Here is a 12,667-nt window from a genome sequence, read left to right as displayed (position 1 = left end):
GCGGGGATATAAAATACCCCCCCCCCTCTCCCAAGAAAAAAAAAATGGCTGTCAATTAACATCAGGACCAGGTTCCAGACAGCGGTTGTGCAGCCCACGTTGTGTCCAACCGCACATCTGGGACATGACAGTTTTTAGTCCAGACACCTCCAAAAAATTACGCAGCAATTGTGTTTTGGGTTAAATATAGGTGGTATCAGCACAGCAGCAGTGGCCTGTGGCACCCTGGCGGTGGGAGCAGCAAAGGCAGCAGGAGCAGGGCAATGCAGCAGCAGCAGGTGTAACGTCTGCCAGGAGCATGCTGGCTGGACGTGGCAGGTGGCACTTGGCACGTGCCATGTGCCACGTGCCACCTGCCATGTGCCACCTGCCACGTGCCACGTGCCAAGTGCCACGTGCCACCTGCCCCGTGCCACGTGCCAAGTGCCGAGCAGTGATGCTCGGATGGAGGTCGTGATCACGACTTGCCGTGATTCCACAACCATTTTTCAGCTATCCGCCACGGGTATTCGTCGCCGTGGATCAATTTTCATTCACTACAACCCGCTTCGGCAGACCGTGAATGAACGCATTCACACTCATGAAAACGGCGCATAACTCGTGGTTAGGTCGTGAATAGCGGGAGTGACTTCCCTGGGCCAATCAGAGGCCCCCAGCCAGGCCCTAGCAACCAGTGGCGTAGCTAAGGAGCTGTGGGCCCCGATGCAAGTTTTACAATGGGGCCCCCCAAGCACTCTATACATAACAATTGATACGGCGCACCAAAACCTGCCATTGGCAACTACAGTGTCAGAGGTGCAAGAAGGTGATGGGGAACAGTGTGTTAATGATTATCACTATTCAAAGTATCTATAGAAGTGATTATTACCAGCACAGGCCCAATAGAGAGCTAATACTGTAGTTGAGGCATGGCCCTTCGGGGCCCCTCTGGCCCAAGGGCCCCGATGCGGTCGCAACCTCTGCAACCCCTATTGCTACGCCCCTGCTAGCAACCAATCACAGGAGAGGAGGCTATGCCCTCCCCTCCTGCATATAAAGCGGTGGCCATGATGGAAAAGCTCCGTCCTTGCTAGACTGGTACTGAAAGGATCATCTCCAGGCCATTGTTTCTTCAGCAAACGCATTTTCTGTGTCAAAACCAAGCGTTTTTACTCCTAACAGTGCTCTTATATTGTACTTGTCAGTTGTATTTAGGCAGCTAGCCAGTGAGTCATTGCTGTAGTCAGTGTAGTCAGAGTGTACTGGTGATTAGTGTGTTTAGTGCAGGCAGGTAGGTTCAGAGTAGAGATGTAGCGAATGGTTCGTCGGTGAACGGTTCCAGGCGAACTTTGGGGGTTCGCGTTCGCCTGGACCAAGCAAACTTTTGCGGAAGTTCGATTCGCCCCATAATGCACTATGAGGGTCAACTTTGACCCTCTGCATCACAGTCAGCAGGCACAGTGTAGCCATTCAGGCTACACTAAGCCCTGGAGCCCCCCCCCCCCCCCTTATATAAGGCAGGTTTGCCGGCCATTACACTCACTCGTGTGCCTGCTAGAGACAGACTAGGGACAGCTGCTGCAGACTTGTTCTCCTAGGGAAAGATTAGTTAGGCTCTTGGTCTTGGCTTGCTCCTGGCTGATTGTTATTGCTAAACTAGCACCCCTCAGCAGCTCTTTTGAGAGATAATGTTTTCCTGATGTGTTTTTTTTTGTGTTGCTCACTGACATTATACAGCCCTATCTGTTGCAGCTGGATCTTGGTAATTGTTATTACTGTGCCAGCCAGGCCCTGCCTAACTATCTATACTGGGACACCTACCTATGCCTACCTAACTACTGGGGCATCTACTTACCTATACGGGGACACCTACCTACCTACCTATACTAGGGGACCTACCTATGCCTACTTACCTATACTGGGTCTCCTACCTATGTCTAGCTAACTACTGAGGCACCTACCTATGCCTGCCTACCTATACTGGGACTCCTACCTATGCCTACCTACCTATACTGGGACTCCTACCTATGCCTAGCTAACTACTGGGACACCAACCTATGCCTACCTACCTATACTGGGTCTCCTACCTGTGCCTACCTACCTATACTGGGACACCAACCTATGCCTACCTACCTATACTGGGACTCCTACCTGTGCCTACCTATTTATACTGGGTCTCCTACCTATGCCTAGCTAACTACTGGGACACCTACCTATGCCTACCTACCTATACTGGGTCTCCTACCTATGCCTAGCTAACTACTGGGACACCTACCTAGGCCTACCTACCTATACTGGGTCTCCTACCTATGCCTAGCTAACTACTGGGACACATACCTATGCCTACCTACCTATACTGGGTATCTTAACTATGCCTAGCTAACTACTGGGTCTCCTACCTATGTCTAGCTAACTACTGAGGCACCTACCTATGCCTACCTACCTATATTGGGACTCCTACCTATGCCTACCTACCTATACTGGGACTCCTACCTACCTATACTGGGACTCCTACCTATGCCTAGCTAACTACTGGGACACCTACCTATGCCTACCTGCCTATACTAGGTCTCCAACCTATGCCTAGCTAACTACTGGGACACCTACCTATGCCTACCTACCTATACTTGGTCTCCTACCTATGCCTAGCTAACTACTGGGACACCTACCTATGCCTACCTACCTATACTGGGACTCCTACCTATGCCTACCTACCTATACTGGGTCTCCTACCTATGCCCAGCTAATTACTGGGACACCTACCTATGCCTACCTACCTATACTGGGACACCTACCTATGCCTACCTACCTATACTGGGACTCCTACCTATGCCTAGCTAACTACTGGGACACCTACCTATGCCTACCTACATACAAGAAGATAATAAGGTTGTTGCTTCATTGTGGACAGACCAAATTTGATCAGCTGGACAGTCACTGTTGTTCTATCATTGAGCTACCACAGCCCGGCGACCATATGGACTTGAAAACCGCCACGACCTACACTCTGGCCATGTTGCGCACCAGTCCAGCACGGCCGTCACAACGCAAACAGCTGTTTGCGGTGCGTTACACAGTGAGTTTTGTGTGTCAGTGTGCAGCAGTACTCTAATTACACTCCCTGATTGATGTATACACATGCAAGATGTTTTAAAGCACTTTAGGCCTGCAATTTAGCATTCAATGTGATTTCTGCCCTTAAAACGCTGCTTTGCGTCACATCCAGATTTTTCCCCGGGACTTTTGGCATCTATCCTACTCCGCCATGCCCCCCTCCAGGTGTTAGACCCCTTGAAACATCTTTTCCATCACTTTAGTGGCCAGCATAAATTTTTCTATTTTTCAAAGTTCGCATCCCCATTGAAGTCTATTGCGGTTCGAGAACTTTTCCGACATCTCTAGTTCAGAGTGCTCACTTGTATTCAGCTAGCCAGTCAAACACTTCAGCTACTACTTACAGAGAGTCACACTGCCACTGCCAGTGCTGTTTATTCATTAAGTTTCGTGAGTGACATTGGGCTTGATTCAGTAAACCGTGCTAAGTGTTAGCACGCCTGTGAAAAGCCCTATATCACACCTAAAGTTAGTTTAGGCATGATAAATTCACATCTAAAGACTTTAGGCGTGATAACTAGGGTGCTAACTGGGTTAGCACACCCATTACTAAATTTGCATCGCGCGCACAGTCCCACATGCAAAACTCTGCGCGCGCACCTCGAAAACAGCGCACCCGATGCGCCTATAAGGTCGCATTTGGTGTGACCTTAACGTTGCACCATGTGACGTTAAAGTCGCACCCAATGCAACCTTATAGGCGCATCAACGCACCATTTTCGTCGCACCGCGATGCGACATTTTGCGCACACCGCGATGTGCGCACGCAAAGTTTTCAATGTGGGACTTTGCGCGTGATGTAAATTTAGTAAACGGTGCTAACCCAGTTAGCACCCTAGTTATCACGCCCAAAGTCTTTAGGCGTGCTAACTGGGTTAGCACCGTTTACTGAATCAAGCCCTTTGTGTACTGTGCTCACTGCTCACTGGTATTATTCATCTCATTTGGCAGTGATACCCTTCACTTAGGTTGTACTCTGCTCACTGGTATTATCAATCTCATTTGGCAGTGATACCCTTCAGTTAGGTTGTACTCTGCTCACTGGTATTATTCATCTCATTTGGCAGTGATACCCTTCAGTTAGGTTGTACTCTGCTCACTGGTATTATTCATCTCATTTGGCAGTGATACCCTTCAGTTAGGTTGTTCTGTGCTCACTGCTCACTGGTATTAATCATCTCATTACCCAGTGATACCCTTCACTTAGGTTGTACTGTGCTCACTGCTCACTGGTATTAATCATCTCATTACCCAGTGATACCCTTCACTTAGGTTGTACTGTGCTCACTGCTCACTGGTATTAATCGTCTCATTACCCAGTGATACCCTTCACTTAGGTTGTACTGTGCTCACTGCTCACTGGTATTAATCATCTCATTACCCAGTGATACCTTTCAGTTAGGTTGAACTGCTCACTGCTCACTGGTATTATCAGTGGCGTAGCTACAAACCTCTGGGCCCCGATGCGGAATCTGGATGTGGGCCCCCCCCCCCCCCCCCACGGCAACAACAGCCCCCCTCCCCCAGCAACACCCGACGCACACACATATCCGAATCCCTATAGCCAGCTATAGGTCCCCCCAGTATAGGTAGCCAGGCATAGGTACGCCAGTATAGTTGCCCCCGGTATAGGTTAGCCAGGTAGGTGCCTCCAGCATAGGTAGCCAGTATAGTTGCCCCCAGTATAGGTTAGATAGGCAGGCGCCGCCAGTACAGGTTAGCTAGGTGGGTGCCTCTAATATAGGTAGCCAGAATAGTTGCCCCCAGCATAGGTTAGATAGGTAGGTGCCCCCAGTATAGGTTAGTTAGGTAGGTGCCTCCAATATAGGTAGCCAGTATAGTTGCCACCTGTATAGGCTAGCTAGGTGCCCCGAATACAGGTTAGACAATTAAGTGCCCCCAGGTTAGATAGGTAGGTGCCCCCCAGTATAGGTTAGATTAGGTAGCTGCCCCCCAGTATAGGTTAGATGAGGTAGGTGCCCCCCCAGGATAGGTTAGGTAGCTGCCCCCCAGGATAGATTAGGTAGCTTTCCCCCAGGATAGGTTAGGTAGGTAGCTGCCCCCCAGGATAGATTAGGTAGGTAGCTGGCCCCCCAGGATGGGTTAGGTAGGTAGCTGGCCCCCCAGGATAGGTTAGGTAGGTAGCTGGCCCCCCAGGATAGGTTAGGTAGGTAGCTGGCCCCCCAGGATAGGTTAGGTAGGTAGCTGGCCCCCCAGGATAGGTTAGGTAGGTAGCTGGCCCCCCAGGATAGGTTAGGTAGGTAGCTGGCCCCCCAGGATAGGTTAGGTAGGTAGCTGGCCCCCAGGATAGGTTAGGTAGGTAGCTGGCCCCCCCAGGATAGGTTAGGTAGGTAGCTGGCCCCCCAGGGTAGGTTAAGTAGGTAGCTGCCCCCCCAGGATAGGTTAGGTAGCTGCCCCCCAGGATAGGTTAGGTAGCTGCCCCCCCAGGATAGCTTAGGTAGGTAGCTGCCCCCCAGGATAGATTAGGTAGGTAGCTGGCCCCCCAGGATGGGTTAGGTAGGTAGCTGGCCCCCCAGGATAGGTTAGGTAGGTAGCTGGCCCCCCAGGATAGGTTAGGTAGGTAGCTGGCCCCCCAGGATAGGTTAGGTAGGTAGCTGGCCCCCCAGGATAGGTTAGAGTAGGTAGCTGCCCCCCCGGATAGGCACGGAAGCGCTGTAGGCGGAACTCACCTCCGTCCCTGCGCCGCTGGTCTCCTCCCGCTCTGTATAGATGTTGTTACACACTGCTTCCTGTTTAGCCGGAAGCAGTGTGTAACAGCAGATCTATGCAGAGCGGGAGGAGACCAGCGGCGCTTGGAACGCAGGCAGGTGAGTTCTGCCTACAGCGCTTCCGTGCGCTGCGCACTCTGCATCTGAGGGGGAGGGGGGGGGGCCCGGGGAGAGGTCGGACTGCCCTCCCCACGGCTGCAGCTCCCCCCTCCCAATAACGCACGCAGGGATCCCATCTCCGAGTCCAAACGGACATGGGCCCCCCGGGCCCCTCCCCCGCCTCTTCAGGAGCCGGGCCCGGTCGCCGAGGCGACCGTTGCGACCACAGGCCCTACGCCCCTGGGTATTATTCAGCTCATTAGCCAGTGATTCGCTTCAGTTACTATTTCAGACTGCCACTGCAGTTCGTTCACCACGTTTCGTGAGCCCATCATGAGTTTCTCACAGACCTCCGCTGTGAGCAGCACTCCCAACAGCAGCAACAGCCAACGCCCCACGCAAGTTGTGACATCCACCCCAGCAGCCAGTGGTCAACAGCAGCCAGAGCGTTGTGTCCCTCGGTCCAGCGTCTGGGCGATTATTGAGGGGGTCAGTAGAAGAGTTCTATGATGATGATGATGATCGGGACCATCTGTATGTGCCTCAGACCCCGGAAAACATGTTGTATCTTGTGTTTAGGTACTAAAATCTGCATTCCCACTGCCCGGGTCCACGGATGCATATAATTTTTTGGGCAGCACTATCAAACTGTGGTACTACCAGTGAGTTGCCATAGTCCTTCTGTGCTGCCGCACTGACCACCCGCTTTGTCCTCATGACTCAGTCGCTGCTAAAGTCTGTCTTCTGCACTTCCTGTGCACCTACCAGGGGATGAGTGACCTGCTGCAAGATACCCAGGAGGTGGTACGGTTTTTCCGCCACTCAGCCACTGCCTCTGCACTCCTGTCCACCTTACAGCAGCAATATGGCAAGCCTGATAATAGATACGCCAACTCGCTGGAATTCAACTCAGGCCATGTTGGAGCGGCTGTGTCAGCACAGACTGGCTCTTAAGGTGGCCACACACCATACAATTTTTTAAATATCTGTTCAATTCAAGGATTGCAATCAGTTTCTCTGACTGATTGTAACATTTCAAAAATCTGACCAATGTACCACACGTATGTTCAATTTATCCTCAATTATGACAAAAATGATTGGAAACTCCTTCAGCCCCATCAGCATGGATCGCTCCCACGCCGCCGTCCTGCCACCTATATCGCCGGTACTGGGTCCCGTCACTTCTGCCGGACGCGGCCAGTTGCATGCATCTGCAGGGACTCCCTCTGTCTCGCCGGCGCCTGCTTTACGCACGCGCCTGCGCAGTACGGAGGGAGTGCACTGTGCTTGCGTCGACTGGCCGAAGTGACGGGACCAGGTACCGGCGAAAGAGGCGGCGGAGGATGGCGGAACGGGAGCGATCCATGCTGATGGGGCTGAAGGAAGCCCCAGGTATGTATAAATATATAAAGTTGTTTGTCTCTGGTTCTCTTTAAGTAGGTACAGAAAAAAGCATAAGGTCAACAAAAAGTGCGCTTTCCTGTACCTAGTATCGTGTGCGTTTAGAAGTAATACACTGCAGCAGTGTGTTACCCTAATGCTACACGTTACAATGCCACGCTAATGTCGCACTGTGAACGTCCCACAGGCTTATCATTGCAGTGCGGCCGGTAACCTGCGTTATATGAGTTTACACGTCTTACTGTGAATCTAGCCTCATATTACATTATTGTTTTTACTTCCTACGGGGGCTCTTGCGCTGTAGTTTCACATCTGGCTAGTGACTACCTACATGTATCCCCAGCTTTACTTTCTGGTAATGATACTATTATGTTCTGATCCCCATAGATGCGCTTCCTTTCCTCTTGGTGTACCTTTCTTTTCCTTTCGTGACAGGTTTGCTTTAAGTCACTTTGCCCTTCACAATAACTTTATGAAGGTGTGCTTAGACATAATTGTGAGAATAACCAAAATGAACAGAACGTATATGACACACACGTCAGTGTTTTACCTCCAGAGACAGGGAAACGTCGTGCTCAATATTTGTTTTCCATGGCTGATGTCTGTGGCCTTTTCTGTCACACATGGTACGGTGCACAGCCTGGCTGCAGGGGTAATGTGTGCGGGCGGGGGGGGGGGGGGGGGGTAGCATGGCTAGATGGAGACAGGCATGTTGGGAAAGGAGCGGCAGCCGCAGGGTGGGAAAGCAATCAACAAGAGATGCAGCAGATGGTTGGGGGGAACGACTGGTGCCGATGAGAAATTTGTGGGGGTGAGGACAAACTGTAACTACAATAACACCGGGATAAACATACTTAGCTATGCATATTCCTGGCAGTCACGTCATTTATCAAGATATCTGAAATAAAAAAGGCTTTTCGATGAGTACCAAATTTAAACAGGCATTGGAAAGTGTCCTGACTGACCAGCCATCAGCTGAACTCTATAGGGCCTTGTTCACATTATAAATTGCTAGCACTATCGCAAGCGTTGAGCGATTTTATTGAGCTTTTTGAAAGCGCTTTGAGTTTAGAAAAGTACTTTTGAAAGCACTTTTGCTGAGCAATTGAGATTTTCTTTCCTGACCTGGAAAAGAATAAATACAATGTATTTATTATTAAAAGCGCTTTAAAAAGCGTTTTGCGATTTCCCTATACTTTCCATTATAGTTAAAGCACTCAGAAAATGGTACATGTAGCACGTTTGCGATGTCAATGAAATGGAAATGCTTACATGGCCGCATAGGGGTGCTATTTTGGCTGGGAACGCGTAGTATCAGCCGCGTTCCCCAGCCTGACGGGTCCTGACGGCGAAACCGGAAGTGGTCACCAGCGGGACCCGGAGCATCAGAACGACTCGTCGTGGGCACCGATCAGCTGCAGGGGGCTGAGGTAAGCCCCAGGTGAGTAAAACTCAATTTATTTTGGACACTTAAGGTTCACTTTAAACCCTGCTTTGCAGCCGTTTGGTAAATGTCTGCCCACCGACTTTAACGTTTAATAGCAAAGCCCCCTTAAAAGTAGAGATGGCCCGAACGGTTTGGCGGCGAACGGGAACCAGCGAACTTCGGGGGGTTCGCGATCGCGGAGAACCGCAAACTTTTCCGGAAGTTCGATTCGCCTCCATAGTGCACCATGGGGGTCAACTTTGACCCTCTACATCCTAGGTTCTCAACGTGTGGTACGCGTACCCCAGGGGGTACTTCTGATGGTTCCAGGGGGTACTCGGGCTTTATATACTTAGCCGAGAATAACACATTTAGAGTTTTAGAAATTAACAAATCTTATAAAAACAACTCCAAATTAGTATTTAGCTAATTAAAAGCAATATTAAATTCTTGGAAATTGTTTAGAACCAATTATCATGTACTATGATTAAATATATATTTCTCAAGGGGTACTTGTGATAATGTTTACTATGCTAGGGGGTACTTGGTTAGTACAGGGTGTTAAAAGGGGTACATACTAATAAAATGTTGAGAAACACTGCTCTACATCACAGTCAGCAGGCACATTGTAGCCAATCAGGCTACACTCCCTCCTGGAGCCACCCCCCCCCCTTATAAAAAGCAGGCAGCGTCAGGCATTGGACTCACTCGTGTGCCTGAGCCGCAGTAATTAGAGAAGGGAGAGCTGCTGTGCAGAGACATTAGGGAAAGCTAAGTTAGGCTCTTGTAGGCTTCTTAGCTTGCTCCTTGCTGATTCTTATTGCTAAAGTAGCACCCCACAACAGATCTTTTGATAGCTAATCTTGTTCTTTTGCTCTATTTTTTTTTCTGTGTGTCCCACTGACACTTGTGTTGCATAGACATCCTTTATAATTCATACTGTGTGTGTGCCACTGCCAGGCCCAGCACATTCAGTGACTACCTGTGTGTGTGACAGGTGCACATTGTAATACCCATTACTGCATATACCTACCTGTTATTCAGTGCACCCACCTACCTAGGTGAGCGCACGCAGTGTCACTGTGCCTGTCCGGTACCTGTCTGTGTGTGACAGGTGCACATTTGTAATACCAGTCATTGCATAATTGTTCACATTACCTGTGTGACCGCACGCTGTGTAATATACCACTCCGAGCATACCTGTTAACTGCACCTGTGTGACAGCTGCACATTGTATTGTAATACCAGTCACTGCATACCTTTCACTGCACCTGTGTGACTGCACATTGTATTAGTCAAGTCAGTGCATACCTTTCACTTCATCCCCCCCGATATGGACAAAACAGGTAGATGCAGGGGCAGGCCCAGAGGAAGGCCACCCGGCAGGTCTGTTTGAGGTCATGCTGATGTGATTTCATGCTGCCCTGGCCCAAAGTACAGTGCTTAGAAGAAGGCACGTCCCATCAACTCCCAAGATTGTCAGGACGTGGTTGACTATTAAACACAGAACACCTCATCTTCCACAGCCACCAGCGCTACTACTAGCACCACATCCGCTGCATTTGACACTTCACAGGAGTTATTTGGTGGTGAAATCACTGATGAACTGCCATTCTTGTTACAACAAGATGAAGGCGCTAAGCAAGTTACGCCACCTCATATGTCTGAGTTAGGTGAAACTATGGACGTAAGGTGTAAGGAGGAGGATGATGAAGTACCTGCTGTTGGTGCAGTTTATGAGGTGTCTGAGGCAAGCAAAGCTAGGGAGGATAATTATGATGATTATGATGATACGGATGCCACGTGGGATCCTAAGAGACATGATGACCAGGGGGACAGTTCAGAGGGGGAGTCAGAGAGGAGTAGGAGGAAAAGAGTTTCTGAAAGAAGCAGGGGGAGCTCGTCATCAGAAACAGCTGGTGGCAGTGTCCGGCGCCATGTATCGCCACCTATGGACAGCCAGCCAACATGCCCTTCAACGTCAGCTGCTGAGGCCACCGTAGTGTCCACACCCCAGGGTGGCTCAGCGGTGTGGACATTTTTTAGTGTGGAAGACTAAGATCAGAGCAATGCCATCTGTACTCTCTGCCACCAAAAATTGAGCCGTGGAAAGGCCAATACCCACGTAGGGACAACTGCCTTACGAAGGCACCTGCAGAAAAAGCACAAACTGCAATGGGAAGAGCACCAGAGGAAAAGCAGCACACAAAAGCAAAGCCACCCTCCTTCTCCTCTTCCTCCTTCAGGTGCATCATCTTCAACCGCTTTCTCCCTTGCACCTTCACAATCACAGCCTCCCTCCTCCACTCCGCCTCTCACCTTGAGCAGTTCCTGCTCCACTGCCCACAGCAGCAGCCAGTTGTCTGTGAGGGAAAACTTTGAGCGGAAGAAGCCAATGTCTGCCAGTCACCCCCTTGCCTGGCGTCTGACAGCTGGCTTGGCGGAACTGTTAGCTCGCCAGCTGTTACCGTACCAGCTGGTGGACTCTGAGGCCTTCCGAAAATTTGTGGCCATTGGGACACCAAAGTGGAAGATACCAGGCTGCAATTATTTCTCAAAAAAGGTGATACCCAAACTGTACCATGAAATTGAGAGGCAAGTGGTGTCATCTCTGGTACACAGCGTTGGGTCAAGGGTCCATCTGACCACAGATGCCTGGTCTTCCAAGCACGGTCAGGGCAGGTACATTACTTACACAGCCCATTGGGTCAACCTGGTGACCGCTGGCAAGCAGGGAGTACGTGGCTGTGCGGCATACCTAGTGAAACCCCCATGGCTTGCAGGCAAGCCTGCTGTCACCTCCTCTACTCCTGCTACATCCTCTTCGCTGTCGTCCTCCTCCTCCTCCTTGGCTGAGTGGCAGTTAAACTCTACTGGTGCTGTGATCTCCTCTCCAGCTACACAGCCCCAGCTCCCCAGGGCCTATTCTGCATGCAAGGTAAGACAGTGTCAGGCCATATTTGTCTTGCCTCAAAGTGGAGAGTCACACTGGAGCAGCTCTCCTGGCTGCTCTGAACAAACAGGTGGATCAGTGGCTGACCCAACTGGAGATCGGCAACATGGTGTGTGACAATGGCAGCAATCTCATTTCTGCTTTGAATTTGGGAAATTTGACACATGTACCCTGCATGGCACAAATCCAGCCTTTGGCCTTGGCTTAAATCCGGCCCTGAACATTAGACGATGGCTATGGTAGGATTAGATTGTGAGCTCCTCTGAGGACACCCAGTGACATGACTATGTACTATGTACAATGCTGTGGAAGATGTCAGTGCTATATAAATACATACACATAGTTACAATGAGACAATGTTGATTTTTTTTAGGGGGGAGGAGGGAGGGAGAGAGGTGGTGAGACAGAGACAAGAGAGTGTGAGAAAGAGATAGAAAAGAGTTGGGGGAAAGTTAGAGAGAGGAGGGTGAGAGACATGAGTGAGGGTCAATGTGTCTGTGGGGAAGAGAGAGTGGGGGAAAGTGTGTGGGGAGAGTGGCCCCATCAACTACCCAGATCAGTAAAAATCTAAGGGGACTCTAGCCCTACAGAAATATTCCACCTGGAATTTTGCAAACACCTCCTCCATATCCATCAGAGTACCTCAAACAATGCCTGCCGAGCTGAGCTGCTTAAGATACAGAAGAGAGTGCTGTCCTATTGGACCCACCTGCAGAGCAGCAGCCCTGACACTCCCCACTACAAAGCCATGTTGCACAATGAAGACCAAGAAAAGCCATGTGTCCTAAAAGAAGTGGCCAACTCTATGATCTCTCCAAACCCCGTTCCACGTGTCCTATCAAGAGCCCAGGTAAAGCTCACCACAGCCAAGAGCCACAGCAAAAAGGACTATGTAGATAAATGGAGGGGGGAAATAAAACAAAAGCTAACCATATATCATTCCCTACAGAGAGAATATAAAATAGC

Source organism: Hyperolius riggenbachi, chromosome 2 (assembly GCF_040937935.1).
Source record: "Hyperolius riggenbachi isolate aHypRig1 chromosome 2, aHypRig1.pri, whole genome shotgun sequence".
NCBI classification, from domain to species: Eukaryota; Metazoa; Chordata; class Amphibia; order Anura; family Hyperoliidae; genus Hyperolius; species Hyperolius riggenbachi.
The sequence above is the reverse complement of the archived record's forward strand: the minus strand, read 5'-3'. Positions refer to the sequence as shown.